Source organism: Rattus norvegicus, chromosome 17 (assembly GCF_021556685.1).
Source record: "Rattus norvegicus strain SHRSP/BbbUtx chromosome 17, alternate assembly SHRSP_T2T, whole genome shotgun sequence".
Lineage (NCBI taxonomy): Eukaryota > Metazoa > Chordata > Mammalia > Rodentia > Muridae > Rattus > Rattus norvegicus.
In genome coordinates, this window is record NC_141550.1 from 50,850,990 (window position 1) to 50,867,695 (window position 16,706).

The window sequence follows — 16,706 nt, forward strand, 5'->3', positions numbered from 1 at the left end:
AAAGATGAAAGGAAAGAAGTAGGGATGGAGAGAAAGAAGAAAATGAAGGGAGATGATGGAGGTGATTGAGAAAGTACTGAAATAGATGTTAGATAATAAAAGCTATAGAAAAATGCTAGATAATAGATGATAGGTATATAGATTATGGATGATAGGTGACTGATAAAAGAATGATGACAAGTAACTAGGAGATGATAGATGGCAGATAAATGTATAAGTATATAGATTATATATACTGAATAGACAGCTAAATGATAGTTAAGAGATAGATAGATAGATAGATAGATAGATAGATAGATAGATAGATAGATAGAAGATACATAGTCCCTGAGGTCTACATTTGAAATTTCTTTTGAACAAAACTTTACAAACATTGTGCTCATGCTACATTTCACCTCGAATACTTGGAGGTAGGCTATTAGAGACAGGGAGAATTTACATCAACCCCAACTTTAGACTTTTAATAATCCAGACAAAGAAACCTGCTCTAGACTTTCTTTGGCTGTTGAGTGTTGCCATTAAATGGTCAACTTAAAGATCCTTTATGTTCCTTGTACCATTTTACCAGGCATTAAAAACAGGCCTGCTTATTTTAGTCAACCCCGCATATTTAGTTGTCTAAATGATTTCATCCACTAATATGCGTTAAAAACCCAGACCAATTCTTAACAGTTATTCAATAATATTAGTTATTTAATGATGGAAGAGTACAGGTGTTACAAAAACTTTATCTGGATTATTTGGTGATACCTTTCAATAGTTTAATAAAGTTAATATCATATTCTCCATTGCAAATTAGGAAAATGATGTAATTTAACTAAAGCCAAACAGACAATTTCAGGGAATGGATATGTAACAAAGATTCATTTAGTTAGTACTGAGAAATATGGAATGATAAAAAAATTAAGTTTCACAAATCTTAGATAACTCTTGGCATCACAAAGTTTAGTATCATGTACAGGACCGTCCAGAATACCTGCCTAGTTGTCAGGTTGGAGACCATACCACCAACAGCTGCTATTTACAACCTCACTATACCCTGCCTGACACTGCAGCTCCCCATTCCCTCTATGCCGGCTCAAGCAAGACACCAACTGGTGATGTCAAAGGTAATACAGCTCCCAACTGTGCTGGTGTCAGGCCAGCTTTCTCATTCATAGATGAGTATGGAGTACCTCTAGGCCAGAACTTCAAGCGTCATCTATCTGATACAAAACTATCTAAGCCTAGGGAACAACAGAAAGAGATCAAAACATCCATTCAGTAAAAGTAGCCAGAAACTCATACCAAAGACCAAACCAGAAAATTGCCTCCATGTGTGCCAAGACCAATTTTAAAACATGAGCTACATAAAAAGCCCACACTATGTTTCCTCCTAAATTACTAAACGTGTAATCCCCAGTGAGAGCAATTTAAACAAAACTTCAGAAAATAATTTTTAAGTTATAGATATTTTCTGGGAAAAGATAAATATTTTCTAAGAGAACATGAACTCATTCCCAGATGGATGCAAAGAGGCTAAGAATAAAATGTCTGGGTGAATGCTCAGAGAGAACAAGCAAACAAAATATCAAAGACAATTCAGAATATGAAAATAGAATTGAACCAAGTGAAAGATATGGAAGAGAAGTTAGGCTAACGCAATGCTAGAAGTGAAAGCTTAGTAAGTCAAATAAAAGGCAAGGTGGAAAGTCTTCATCAGTAGAATAGTCATGGTGACAATAGGATACCAGTGATTGAAGATAAGCTAGAGCAGTCGACTCAATCAGTCAAAGAGCATAATACATCTTAAGAAGCACAGGGATGCAGTTCCTTGCTCCCATACCCCTTGGGAGAGAGAGCTCACCCTCTGGACAGGTGGGCACTCCTGAGACTGCAGAGTGGGAGAGACCACCAATACTATCCACCCCTGCCCACATCCCTGGCCCAAGAGGAAACTGTACAGGGCCTCTGGAAATGGGAAGATAGGGGCACCCAAGTGGCAGGTCCCCTGCAGTCCAGACACCACCCAGATCTGAAGAGACCCCATCAAAAGCTCCCTGCATCCAAATCCCGTGGGAGAGAGAGCTAAACCTTCAGAGGGGCAGACACGCCTGGGAAGCCAGAAGAGACTAACACTCTGCCCACATTTCTGACTCCAGAGGAAAACACCTAATGCCATCTGGGACCCTGGTAAACGGGGGCCCTGGGAAAAGGTGGTGCAGGCCCTCCTGCTTGCTGCCCTCACAGAGAGCTAAAAAGAAGCCACCCAGGAGCCACTTCAGCTGCAGGACCACAGGTAAGACCAACTTTTCTGCTCCAAGCGACCTGCCTGGTGGACTCAGGACACAGGCCCACAGGAACAACTGAACACCAGTAGACAAAAAAAGACTACACGCCTAAAAGCAGAACACTCTGTTCCCATAACTGGCTGAAAGAAAACAGAAAAACAGGTTTACAGCACTCCTGACACACAGGCCTAGAGGACGGTCTAGCCACCTAGAAGAGCAGAACAAGGTAACACCAGGGACAACCTGATGGCGAGAGGCAAGCGCAGGAACCCAAGCAACAGAAACCAAGACTACATGGTATCATGGGAGCCGAATTCTCCCATCAAAGCAAACACTGAATATCCAAACACACCAGAAAAGCAAGATCTAGATTTAAAATCACGTTTGATCATAATGATGGAGGACTTCAAGAAACACACAAAGAACTCCCTTAGAGAAACACAGGAAAACATACATAAACAAGTAGAAGCCTATAGTGAGGAATCACAAAAATGCCTGAAAGAATTCAAGGAAAACACAATCAAACAGGTGAAGGAATTAAAAATGGAAATAGAAGCAATAAAGAAAGCACAAAGGGAGATAAGCCTGGATATAGAAAACCAAAGGAAGAGACAAGGAGCCATAGTTACAAGCATCACCAACAGAATAAAAGAGATAGAAGAGAGAATCTGAGGAGCAGAAGATTCCATAAAAATCATCGACACAACTGTCAAAGATTATGTAAAATGGAAAAAGCTACTGGTCCAAAACATACAGGAAATCCAGGACTCAATGAGAAGATCAAACCTAAGGATAGGGTATAGAAGAGAGTGAAGACTCCCAGCTCAAAGGACCAGTAAATATCTTCAACAAAACCATAGAAGAAAACTTCCCTAACCTAAAGAAAGAGATGCCCATAAACATATAAGAAGCCTACAGAACTCCAAATAGATTGAACCAGAAAAGAAACTCCTCCCGTCACATAATAGTCAAAACACCAAATGCACAAAACAAAGAAAGAATATTAAAAGCAGTAAGGGAAAAAGGCCAAGTAACACAGAAAGGCAGACCTATCAGAATTACACCAGACTTCTCACCAGAGACTATGAAATCCAGAAGATCCTGGACAGATGTCATACAGACCCTAAGAGAACACAATTGCCATTCCAGGTTACTGTATCTGTCGCGCGCCCAACGTCCTGCCAGCAGGAAACGCACACACGGACACACAAATCCTTACTGCAGCTAAAACGTTTATTGAATCTTAAAGAGAGGCCAGGGGCGCCGGCATGGCGCGGCTTATATACACCCTAGCATGGCGCATCCACACTTGATTGGTTGCTTACCCATGATCTCATTAGGCATGCCCCGGAGTGGGCAAAGACTTGGCACGAAGGCACTCTTGCACATGCGCACACAGTTAACTTCCTGAAAGGAAGTTGGCTGGCGCAGCGGAGGCCAGCGCCATCTTGTAATGGCAAAGCTATTCCGGCCTTCCACGTGGGGCGCACTGGAAGAAAGCGCCATCTTGTGGTGGCGAATGTTATTGCGGCCCTCTACATCTCCCCCTTATTGTTTTAATAATAACAATAAATTATTGTCTAGGGTGGTCTAGGTCCCTGCAGTTACGTCCATCTGCTGTGGCTCCTGTCTTAGGTTGTTCCTCTATGTCACAGCCTTATCCGTCGAAGGGTAACCCTATCGCCACCGGGCCCCGTGTTTTAGATTGGTCTGTGCATGAGGAAAGTTGCCCGTCTCTGGATACCGCAGTGCTGTGTGACAGTAACTGTTAAATGACCTAGGGCGAACTCTAAAAAGAGTCCAGCCAGAAAATGAGTTAGTGGGGAAATCATGATCACCCTATCGCATGCAATGAGGAAACCTCAGCGATGTAGAAGGGCTGATCAAAGAATCATTGAGTCTCTCTCATCCCAGTGCAATGGATCCACAGATCCATGGGGTGCAAGAGCAGAGAACTCAGATACCGACTAATTTTTGAAGATAAATAACCAAATTTTAGGGGAGGCCCCTTGTTCAATGGCCACAAGTGCTTGAGTGATAACGGCCTTGTCACGTTTCTGTTGAGATCTGAGTTTGCAAACCAACCATAGCATGAACACTAATCCACAGAATAGGGCTGCACCAAACAGAGCCACCCCCACCCATTGTTTGAAGTACTAGGAATCCAAATCCAAAGAGGCAGTGTGAGGGCTAGAGGTAGTTTCCGAGGGATCCATCCAGGAGTCATTTCTAGGCTTCAGAATTCTCTGTGTCATTCGTTCCGGTAGCCAGAATGGGTTGTCTTCTTCCTGCGGGAAAACACAAACAGCTCCCCTGGATCTTATTAAAATAGGATCCGGGCCTTTCCATAGACCAGTCAAAACATCTTTCCATTTTACCATCTCTTTTGGTCTATCAGGCTCTGAATAGTGGCGTTTGGCTGCAGTATGGCCTTGGGCATCAAGATTTAAAAAATTAAGGGTGAAGAGTGCCATGGAAACAGCTACTCTTGGAACTGAGGGTAGAGCTTCCTCGACTCCCATTTTTGTTTAATTAAATAGGATTTGAGAGTGTGATAGGCATGTTCTACAATGCCCTGTCCCTGAGGATTATACGGGAGACCAGTCAGATGAGTCACATCCATCTGGTGGCAGAATTGTTGAAATTTTTGAGAAGTATAAGCTGGTCCATTGTCTGTCTTAAGGAGTTTGGGTTTACCCCAAGCACTCCACGCCTCAAGGCAATGTTGAATTGCATTCGAGGCCTTTTCTCCTGTTAGAGGTGTAGGAAACATGATGCCAGAGCATTTATCAATAGAAACATGCAGATAGTGAAGTCTTCCAAAAGAAGGGATATGAGTAACATCTATTTGCCAGACTTGTAGCGGTCAGGTTCCTCGTGGATTAACTCCCACATGGGGTACAGGCAGGAATTGACAACAATTTTGACATTAGGTAACTATCTCCCTAGCTTCTTTTCTAGTCAAAGCAAATCGGTGGTGTAAAGTTTCAGTCGTCACATGAAATTCTTTTGCTACATCTAATTGGGAGGACAAGGCAACTGCAATCACTCTTGTAGCTTGGTCCGCTAGGTCATTTCCGTGGGACATTGGACCAGGAAGGCCCGAGTGAGCTCTAATATGTGTTATAAATACAGGGGATCTCCTGCCGAGAAGGGTAGATTGAATTTGTTGAAAAATTTGAGCAAGTTTGCTGGAAGGCCTGATTAATCCAGCCACCTCAAGAACCTTAACTGCATTAACCACATAGGAGGAATCTGACACAATGTTAAGTGGGCCTGGGAAGGTCTCGAGGACCTGTAGCACCACTAAACATTCCACAACTTGAGGTGAGGTTTCATTATACTGCTTAGATACTACCTTATTATTGACCACATCAGCACCTACACCAGTTTTTGACCCATCTGTATACACTACAACCCCATCAACAAGTGGTTTCTGAGACATTATGTGTGGGAACACAATGGCTTGGCTTAAAGCAAATTGTAGGATCGGATGTTTTGGATAATGATTATCAATCTGTCCAGCAAAGGAAGTAACTAACACTGCCCAAGCATTTGAGGTAGCAGCTAATGTTTGAACCTGAATGGCTGTATATGGTACTATCCAAATTTTGGGTTCTTTCCCAAAATGAGTAATAGCTGCCTTCAACACGTGGAGTGCAAGCTGAGCAACCGCATCGGGATACCAGTCAATAATCTTAGCAGGAGATGCATTGGGATGGATCCATAATAAAGGCCCATCCTGCCACAAGACAGCTGTTGGTAATTGCATAGTTTTGAAAACACACAAATCAAAAGACTTGGTTTCATCAATGCGCTGCAATTGAGCATCCTGTAAGGCACTTTCTACAACTTGTAAGGCCTAGTTTGCGGCTGGTGTCAATGCTCTCGGAGAGGAGATATGAGAGTCCCCTTCCAAAATATCAAATAAAGGTTTCAACTCAGCAGAGGAAATCTTTAAAAATGGTCTCAGCCAATTTATATCTCCCAATAATTTTTGGAAATCATTTAAGGTATGTAAATGATCTCTGCGAATCTCTAATTTCTGAGGAACTATTTTTTCAGGATAAATGACCGATCCCAGAAATGAGCCAATTTCTGCAATTTGAACCTTTTCTGTAGCGACTTATAGTCCCCATTTCCCAATGTTTTGATTAAGATGGGATAGGAGGTCTGTAAGGTTGTTAAATCTCTATCACACATTAGAATATCATCCATGTAATGAGCCAGAAGCAAAGATGGAAATTGCTTCCTTATAGGTTCAGGGCTTGTTGCACATATAGTTGGCACATAGTGGGGCTATTGGCTATGCCTTGAGGCAGGACCTTCCACTAAAATCTCTTATCAGGTTCAAGATGATTAATAACTGGTATAGTAAATACAAACCTCTGTCTGTCTTGTGGACACAAGGGGATGGAAAAGAAACAATCCTTAATGTCTATAATTATTATCTTCCATTGCTTAGGTAAGGCGGAGAGTAAGGGTAGGCCTAGTTGGATCGAGCCAAATAAACGCATCTGTGCATTAATGGCTCTCAAATCATGGAGAAGTCTCCATTTTCCTGATTTTTTTCTTTATCACAAAAATAGTATTCCATGGTGAAATGGACGGTTCTAAATGACCAAGCTGTAATTGTTCATTAACCAATTTAGTGGCAGCTTCCAATTTTTCAGAGGATAGAGGCCATTGAGGAACCCATTTTGCTTCCTCTGTGAGCCAGGGTATGGGCATAGAACCCTCAATGGCACCTAGGAAAAACCCAGGCCCTGCCTTCCTATATTACCTTTTTGTGGGACCAGTTCTAATTTTCCTTGTTCCTTTTTTCCTAATCCCTTCCCTCATAGCTTGTCGAGAGTACTCGTTGGTCAATATCAGTTCTAGACCCTGTAAGACATCCCTCCCCCAAAGGTTAACAGGAAGAGGGAGGACATAAGGAATGAACCTTCCTGATTGGCCTTCTGGAGCATGCCAGATCAAGGAGCATGGGCTGATAGTGGGGCTGGCCTCATACCCTAGTCCTTGTAAGGAATGGGATGATTGAGTGACAGGCCATGCCTTAGGCCACCAACTAGAGGAGATAATGCTCTTATCAGCCCCTGTATCTAGAATTCCCATAAAAGTTTTCCCTTCTATATTCAACTCTAAAGAGGGTCTGGAATTAAGGTCCATCATTAAATAAGCAGAATCAGTCCTGGAAGAGCCAAACTTCGCGGTGCCTCTAGGGACCCCGGAAGAAGGAAAATGATCATGTAAGCTTGGAAGGATAATCAACTGAGCAATCTTGTCACCTGAGGAGATGGAAAAAACGCCTTGAGGGCAAGAGCAGAGAACTTGAAGTTCTCCCGTGTAATCTTGATCTATTATTCCAGGGTGAACAATAAGTCCCTTTAAGTTTAAGGAGGATCGACCCATAATAAGGCCGACACTTCCCACGGGTAGGGGGCCTTTGTAGTCAGTGGGGACAGGTTGCACACCCATCAGTGGCATTAATATGAATTGGGTGGTGGAACAGAGGTCCACTCCTGCTGAGCCTTTTGTGGCTCTGTGAACCGTGGTGTCCGTCTGTTGTGAGCTGGAGTCCCATATGTTTTGGGGCCCTGAGACTTGGGGCCCAGATACCCATTTTTTTGGAGTGTTTTCACCCCCTTCTGCCTGGGGAGGCCCGGGCTGAATAAGCCTGCCTCTGATATCTTTAACTGAGCGACACTCACTAGCCCAATGATAGCCTTTCCCACACTTAGTACACAGTCCTGGTGCTCTCTTCTTTTTGAGGGCCTGACACTCCTTTTTCAGATGTCCTGGTTTGCCACAGTTATAGCAGACCCTGCGATCACCTGTACCTGAGCACTTTTGGCCCTGTAGGATAGCAGCTGCAAGGCCGGCATTAGTAAGCGGGCCTCCAAGTTCTTGGCAAACTCTCAGCCAGTCCTGTAATCCTTTGCTCTTCCTAGGTGTAATAGCTGCTCTGCATTCCTGTGTGGCTTGCTCATAGACCAACTGTTCCACTAAAGGCATTGCCTGTTCAGGGTCTCCAAAGATCCTGCCTGCTGCCTCTGTCATCCTAGCCACGAAGTCTGAGAATGGCTCCTGGGGGCCTTGTATAATTCTTGTTAAGTGTCCCCCAGACTCTCCCTTCTTGGAAAGTGCCTTCCACGCCTTAACGGCGGCAGCGGAGATTTGAGCGTATGCTCCCCAGTTATAGTTTGTTTGATTATTGGCATACTGCCCTTGTCCTGTTAGCAGATCAAGTGTCCAATCTCTCTGATCGCCCTCAGCAATGACATTGACTTTGGCCTGTGCCTGAGAGGCGTCATACCACAAGGCTTTCCATTCCATATATTGTCCCATATTAGGGAGTGCAGCCTTCACTGTTGTCTGCCAGTCTCCTGGGGTCATGGCCAGAGTGGCAAGCCTCTCGACTTTAGCAATAGTAAAATTGGCACTAACTCCATAGTTACGGACCGACTTGGCAAGTTCCTTAATTTGAACATATTCTACTGGTGCATGAACACAGCCTCCATCGGCAGCCTCAAACACCGGAAATGCCTGCTGTATCTTTTTCTGTTCCTCTTTAGTGAGGAAGGAATCTGAGTGAAATCTCTCCATATAAGATGGAGGGGCGCTGGGGCTTATAGGCCGGGAAACCGCATGGTTTCCACCTCCCACTTCCTTCTGTTTACCCAAGCTGTTAGCTCGTTGTTCTTCTGGATAGTATCCTTCTTCTTCATAGCGAGCTGCCTCATCTTCTAAATCCTCTTCCTCAGAGGAGCTAAGCTCGTCTGTCTCTGAGCTATCAAGCTCTGAAGCCTTTAATTCCTTTACCGGATAAAGACTTCTCCTTTTCAAGACCTTTTTCTCCTTTCTCTGTTTCATCTCTCCCGGGGCATTTTTTTCCCCAATCTCTCGCCTCCGCAGATCTGAAGTCTTTGGAGGGGACTGTCTGCTTATTTTTATCTTTTTTCCTTGAGCTCTTTAATTTTTTACCCCCACCCTGTTTCTGACATGCCATCTTGTACCTCCCCTAGTGCTCTCTGCTTTGTTATTACAGCTGGGCGGCTCCCATGTGACCTCTGGCGCTGTCTGGCAGTAGCCAAGAACTCAAAAGCCAATAGAGGAAGCATGAGGGCTGCTAAAACGATAATAAAAACTTCCGCCGCATCTAGCAGGGGAGTGAAGTGGAACAGATCAAGACTAAGCATGTCTCTCAGGGCCTTACCCACGTCCTGCAGCTTTTTGGATTCTCTCCGCGTATGGAGGACCTCCTCTCTCGGCGCCTGGCGATGGTGTGGCATCCCGGGTTCTCAGCACCAGATGTCGCGCGCCCAACGTCCCGCCAGCAGGAAACGCACACACGGACACACAAATCCTTACTGCAGCTAAAACGTTTATTGAATCTTAAAGAGAGGCCAGGGGCAACAGCATGGCGCGGCATATATACACAATGCGCAACGCATCCACACCTGATTGGTCGCTTACCCATGATCTCATTAGGCATGCCCCAGAGTGGGCAAAGACTTGGCACGAAGGCACTCTTGCACATGCGCACACAGTTAACTTCCTGAAAGGAAGTCGGCTGGCGCGGCGGAGGCCAGCGCCATCTTGTAATGGCAAAGCTATTCCAGCCTTCCACGTGGGGCGCAGTGGAAGCCAGCGCCATCATGTGGTGGCGAATGTTATTGCGGCCCTCTACATGTATCCAGCGAAACTGTCAATTAACATAGATGGAAAAACCAAGATATTCCCTGACAAAACCAAATTTACACAATATCTTTCTACAAATTCAGCCCTACAAAGGATAATAAATGGCAAAGCCCAACATAAGGAGGCAAGCTACACCCTAGAAAAAGCAAGAAACTAATCATCTCGGCAACAAAACAAAGAGAAGAAAAGCACAGAAAAATAATCTCACATACAAATATGAATATAACAGGAAGCAACAATCACTATTCCTTAATATAGCTCAACATCAATGGACTCAAATTCCCAATAAAAAGACATAGATTAACAAACTGGATATGCAATGAGGACCCTGCATTCTGCTGCCTACAGGAAACACACCTCAGAGACAAAGACAGACACTACCTCAGTCTGGAAAGGCTGGAAAACAACTTTCCAAGCAAATGGTCGGAAGAAGCAAGCTGGAGTAGCCATTCTAATATCGAATAAAATCAATTTTCAACTGAAAGTCATCAGAAAAGATAAGGAAGGACACTTCATACTCATCAAAGGAAAAATCCACCAAGATGAACTCTCAATCCTAAATATCTATGCTCCAAATACAAGGGCACCTACACACATAAAGGAAACCTTAGTAAAGCTCAAAGCACACATTGCACCTTACACAATAATAGTAGGAGACTTCAACACCCCACTCAGATCAATGGACAGATCATGGAAACAGAAATTAAACAGAGACATAGACAGACAAAGAGTAGTCATGAACCAAATGGACTTAACAGATATTTATAGAACATTGTATCCTAAAACAAAAGGATATACCTTCTTCTCACCACCTCATGGTACTTTCTCCAAAATTGACCATATAATTGGTCATAAAACAGGCCTCAATAGATAAAGGTAGAAATAATCCCATGTGTCCTATCAGACCACCACGGGCTAAAGCTGATCTTCAAAAACAATAAGGGAAGAACGCCCAATATACATGGAAGTTGAACAATGCTCTACTCAATGATAACCTGGTCAAAGAAGAAATAAAGAAAGAAATTAAAGACTTCTTAGAATTTAATGAAAATGAAGGTACAACATACCCAAACTTATGGGACACAATGAAAGCCGTGCTACGAGAAAAACTCATAGCTCTGAGTGCCTGCAGAAAGAAACAGGAGAGAGCATATATCAGCACCTTGACAGCACATCTAAAAGCTCTAGAACAAAAAAAAAAAAAAACAAAAACAAAAAAAAAAAACCAAAAACAAAAACAAATACACCCAGGGGGAGTAGAAGGCAGGAAATAATCAAACTCAGAGCTGAAATCAACCAAGTAGAAACAAAAAGGACTACACAAAGAATCAACAGAACCAAAAGTTGGTTCTTTGAGAAAATCAACCAAATAGATAAATCCTTAGCCACACTAAACAGAGGACACAGAGGGTGTGTCCAAATTAACAAAATCAGAAATGAAAAGGGAGATATAACTACAGAATCAGAAGAAATTAAAAAAAAATCATCAGATCTTACTACAAAAGCCTATATTCAACAAAACTTGAAAATCTGCAGGAAATGGACAATGTCCTAGACAGATACCAGGTACCAAAGTTAAACCAGGAACAGTTAAACCATTTAAACAACCCCATAACTCCTAAAGAAATAGAAGCAGTCATTAAAGGTCTCCCAATCAAAAAGAGCCCAGGTCCAGATGAGGTCAGTGCAGAATTCTATCAGACCTTCATAGAAGACCTCATACCAATACTATCCAAACTATTCCACAAAATTGAAACAGATGGGCTGCTACCAAATTCCTTCTATGAAGCCACAATTACTCTTATACCTAAACCACACAAAGACCCAACAAAGAAAGAGAACTTCAGACCAATTTCCATTATGAATATCTATGCAAAAATACTCAATAAAATTCTGGCAAACTGAATCCAAGAGCACATCAAAACAATCATCCACCACGATCAAGTAGGCTTCATCCCAGGCATGCAGGGATGGTTTAATATATGGAAAACCATCAAGTAATCCATTATATAAAAAAAACTGAATATAAAAACCACATGATCATTTATTTAGATGCTGAGAAAGCATTTGACAAAATTCAACACCCCTTCATGATAAAAGTCCTGGAAAGAATAGGAATTCAAGGCCCATACCTAAACATAGTAAAAGCCATATACAGCAATCCAGTAGCTAACTTTAAACTAAATGGAGAGAAACTTGAAGCAATCCCACTAAAATCAGGGACTAGAAAAGGCTGCCCACTCTCTCCCTACTTATTCAATATAGTTCTTGAAGTTGTAGCCAGAGCAATCAGACAATGAAAGGAGATCAAAGGGATACAGGTTGGAAAAGAAGAAGTCAAAATATCACTATTTTCAGATGATATAATAGTATATTTAAGTGATCCTAAAAGTTCCACCAGAGAACTAATAAACCTGATAAACACCTTCAGCAAAGTGGCTGGGTATAAAATTAACTCAAATAAATCAGTAGCCTTCCTCTACACAAAAGAGAATCAAGCCGAAAAAGAAATTAGGGAAATGACACCCTTCATAGTAGTCCAAAATAATATAAAATACCTCGGTGTGACTTTAACCAAGTGAGTGAAAGATCTGTATGATAAGAACTTCAAGCCTCTGAAGAAAGAAATTGAGGAAGACCTCAGAAGATGGAAAGATCTCCCATGCTCATGGATTGGCAGGATTAACATAGTAAAAATGGCCATTTTACCAAAAACGATCTACAGACTCAATGCAATCCCCTCAAAGTACCAATCCAGTTCTTCAGAGAGTTAGACAGAACAATTTGCAAATTCATCTGGAATGACAAAAACCCAGAATATCTAAAACCATCCTCAACAATAAAAGGACTTCTGGGGGAATCACTATCCCTGAACTCAAGCAGTATTACTGAGCAATATGATAAAAACTGCATGGTATTGGTACAGAGACAGACAGATAGACCAGTGGAATAGAATTGAAGACCCAGAAATGAACCCACACACCTATGGTCACTTGATTTTTGACAAAGGAGCCAAAACTGTCCAATGGAAAAAAGATAGCATTTTCAGTAAATGGTGCAGGTTCAACTGGAGGTCAACATGTAGAAGAATGAAGATTTATCCATGCTTATCACCCTGTACAAAGCTTAAGTCCAAGTGCATCCAGGCCCTCCACATCAAACCGATACACCCAAACTAATAGAAGAAAATGTGGGGAAGCATCTGGAACACATGGGCACTGGAGAAAATTTCCTGAACAAAACACCAATGGCTTATGCTCTAAGATCAAGAATTGGCAAATGGGATCTCATAAAACTACAAAGCTTCTGTAAGGCAAAGGACACTGTTGATAGGACAAAACGAAAACCAACAGATTGGGAAAAGATCTTTATCAATCCTACAAGTACTGATAGAGGGCTTATATCTAAAGTATACAAAGAACTCAAGAAGTTAGACTGCCCAGAGACAAATAAACCTATTAAAAAATGGAGTTCAGAGCTAAACAAAGAATTCACAGCTGAGGAATGCCAAATGGCTGAGAAACACCTAAAGAAATGTTCAACATGCTTAGTCATTAGGGAAATGCAAATCAAAACAATCCTAAGATTTTACCTCACACCAGTGAGAATGGCTAAGATCAAAAACTCAGGTGACAGCATATGCTGGCAAGGATGTAGAAAAATAGGAATACCCCTCCATTGTTGGTGGGATTGCAGACTGGCACAACCATTCTGGAAATCAGTCTGGAGGTTCCTCAGAAAATTGGACATTGAACTACCTGAAGACCCAGATATATGTCTCTTGGACATATACCCAAAAGGTGCCCCAACATATAACAAAGACACATGCTCCACCATGTTCATAGCAGCCTTATTTATAATAGCCAGAAGCTGGAAAGAACCCAGATGCCCTTCAACAGAGGAATGAATACAGAAAATGTGGTACATCTACACAATGGAATATTACTCAGCTATCAAAAACAATGACTATATGAAATTCATAGGCAAATGGATGGAACTGGAAAATATCCTGAGTGAGGTAACCCAATCACAGAAAAACACACATGGTATGCACTCACTGATAAGTGGCTATAACCCCAAATGCTTGAATTTCCCTATATGCACAGAACACATAAAACTCAAGACGGATGATCAAAATGTGAATGCTTCACTCCTTCTTTAAAAGGGGAACAAGAATACCCTTGGGAGGGAATAGGAAGACAAAGTTTAGAACAGAGGTAGAAGGAACACCCATTCAGGGCCTGCCCCACGTGTGGCCCATACATATATAGCCACCAAACTAGAGAATATGGATGATGCAATGAAGTGCAGGCTGACAGGAACCGGATGTAGATCTCTCCTGAGAGACACAGCCAGAATACAGCAAATACATAGGCAAATGCCATCATTAAACCACTGAACTGAGAATAGGACCCCCGTTGAAGGAATCTTGGAAAGGACTGAAAGAGCTTGAAGGGGCTTGAGACCCCATATGAACAACAATGCTATCCAACCAGAGCTTCCAGGGACTAAGCCACTACTCAAAGACTCTACATGGACTGACCCTGGGCTCCAACCTCATAGGTAGCAATGAATAGCCTAATAAGGGCAACAGTGGAAGGGGAAGCCCTTGGTCCTGCCTGACTCTACCCCCAGTGAAGGTGATTGTTGTGGGGAGGGTGGTGATGGGGGGAGAGTGGTTAGGGGAACACCCATAGAGAAGGGGAGGGGGAGGGGCTAGGGGAATGTTGGCCTGGAAACTGCCAAGGGGAATAACAATCGGAATATAAATAAAAAATATTCAAGTTAATAAAGATGAAAAACAAAACAAAACAAAACACAGGCATGTGCTGGATAGAGGGCTCAGGTGTTAAGATCACTCTCTGTTCTTCCAGAGGTCCTGAGTTCAATTCTCAGCAACCACATGGTGGCTCACCACCATCTGTAATAGAATTTGATGCCATCTTATCAGGTGTGTGAATAGAGCCCCATTGTATTCACATACATAATAAAATAAAATAAATCTAAAAAAAAAAGAAAAAGAAGCACAGGGATGCAACATTTGAGTCCTTTGGGACATGTGAAAGAGCAAATCTATAATTAAGAGATAGAAGAATGAGGCGAATTCAAGGGCAAAGACATGGAAATAAAATTTACCCAAACTATTGATAATCCCATGTTATACATCACCTCTATCAATTATACTAATATTAGTAATATAAAAAACTCCTTTTTTCTTATTTGCCTTCTCCTGGCCTGTCTTTGTCTCTCTGTGTCTGTCTCTCTGTCTCTCTCCACCTGTCAGTCAGTCTCTTTTTCTTTTTCTTTTTTTGGAGCTGGGGACCGAACCCAGGGCCTTGTGCTTCCTAGGCAAGCGCTCTACCACTGAGCTAAATCCCCAACCCCTCTGTCAGTCAGTCTCTATCTGCCTCTCCCTCTCTCTTCTCCTCTGCAGTAGTGTTGCCCAGGCTACTCTCAACGTCTTCCTCTCCCTGCTTCATTCTTCCAAAGGAGATTAGCACAACATCTATCTAAGTATACTTTCTGAAATCAGAATTTTTCCACCTTAATTACAAGTATCATTGCAAAACATGGCTCTCACTTTAATGGACAAAAGGAGAATTGAATTTCAGAGGGGACAATAAGTGACCATTTTTCAGGATCATGCATTGAGTTTATCACAAATGCTATGTTCCAACCTAGAAACAGTTTAATGAAGGTTTTGTAGTGATGAAACAAGAGTAAATCATGAATCAAGGTACTTTTCAAATGCTTTGGTGAAAATATCAAGTGGATGGATTATAGCAAGGTGGGGAAATCTCTACCAAAGGCACCAGACAGTATCTCACAGAAAGTTCGCCTGTGGTGCAGGGCCAGCTCGTGGGCTGTTAGCATATTCCAAAAGGTTTACCCGTTAGACATAAAGATGCTCATCAAATACAAATAAGAACAATTAAAAATGATTAAGGGCTTAAAGCTAGTTCAGGATGATTTGGTATCAGGACTATAACACTTCATTTCTTCACTATCGTGGATGTTCTAGAAGACAGCTCTCCCTGGGAACTTCATGCCACAGAAAGTAGATTCCAAGGACTTGGGACAGGAATCTGTATTTTTTTTTTAACTTTTAGCATTTTGACACATTATGTTTTGGATGTACTCAATCATTCCACTACTAAACTTAGAATAATTGTAATTGTCGAAGATTATTTCTTATATTTGTGTTTTGTGAGGTGCAGGGACATTTCTTCTTCTTTCTGTTAATTTATTGTTTCATATACCCATATAACACATTGGAGACACACTAACTAGCCCCCTCTTTCTTATTCAACTCATCCCCAACCCCATCTTCCTAGGCAGTCTAGTAACTACAGCATGATTTTCGTTTTGTTTTTTAATTTGTTTTGTGGCCCATTGCATCTCCTGATGCTCTTGCTCTGAACTCACGATTTTCTTTGCAGATCACTGAAGTACAAGCCATGAGACCAGGATATAGACCAAGTTTTGTTACATTGACCCACCTCTCAAAAACTGTCCATTGGTCTCTAATATCCCCCAATCGAGCTGATTTTTTAGTTACAGGTGCTATAGTCACTAGTTTCTTCATTATCAACTGTAAGTTGTAACTAAAGACAGATCTTGTAATTTCTGAAGATCCCCAGTGCTTGTGAAGGTACTGGGAAACTGTACCAGGAAATATCACTGTCGGATTTGTGTCTCTCCTCCATTTAGCCCTCTTCTGACTTAATTCTAAGC

General features: G+C 42.1%; 1 gene segment (V, D, J or C); it reads right to left on the bottom strand.

Moving 5' to 3' along the window:
• Tcrg (T cell receptor gamma chain) overlaps positions 1-16,706 on the bottom strand; it is a 40,099-nt gene that overhangs the window by 22,350 nt on the left and 1,043 nt on the right.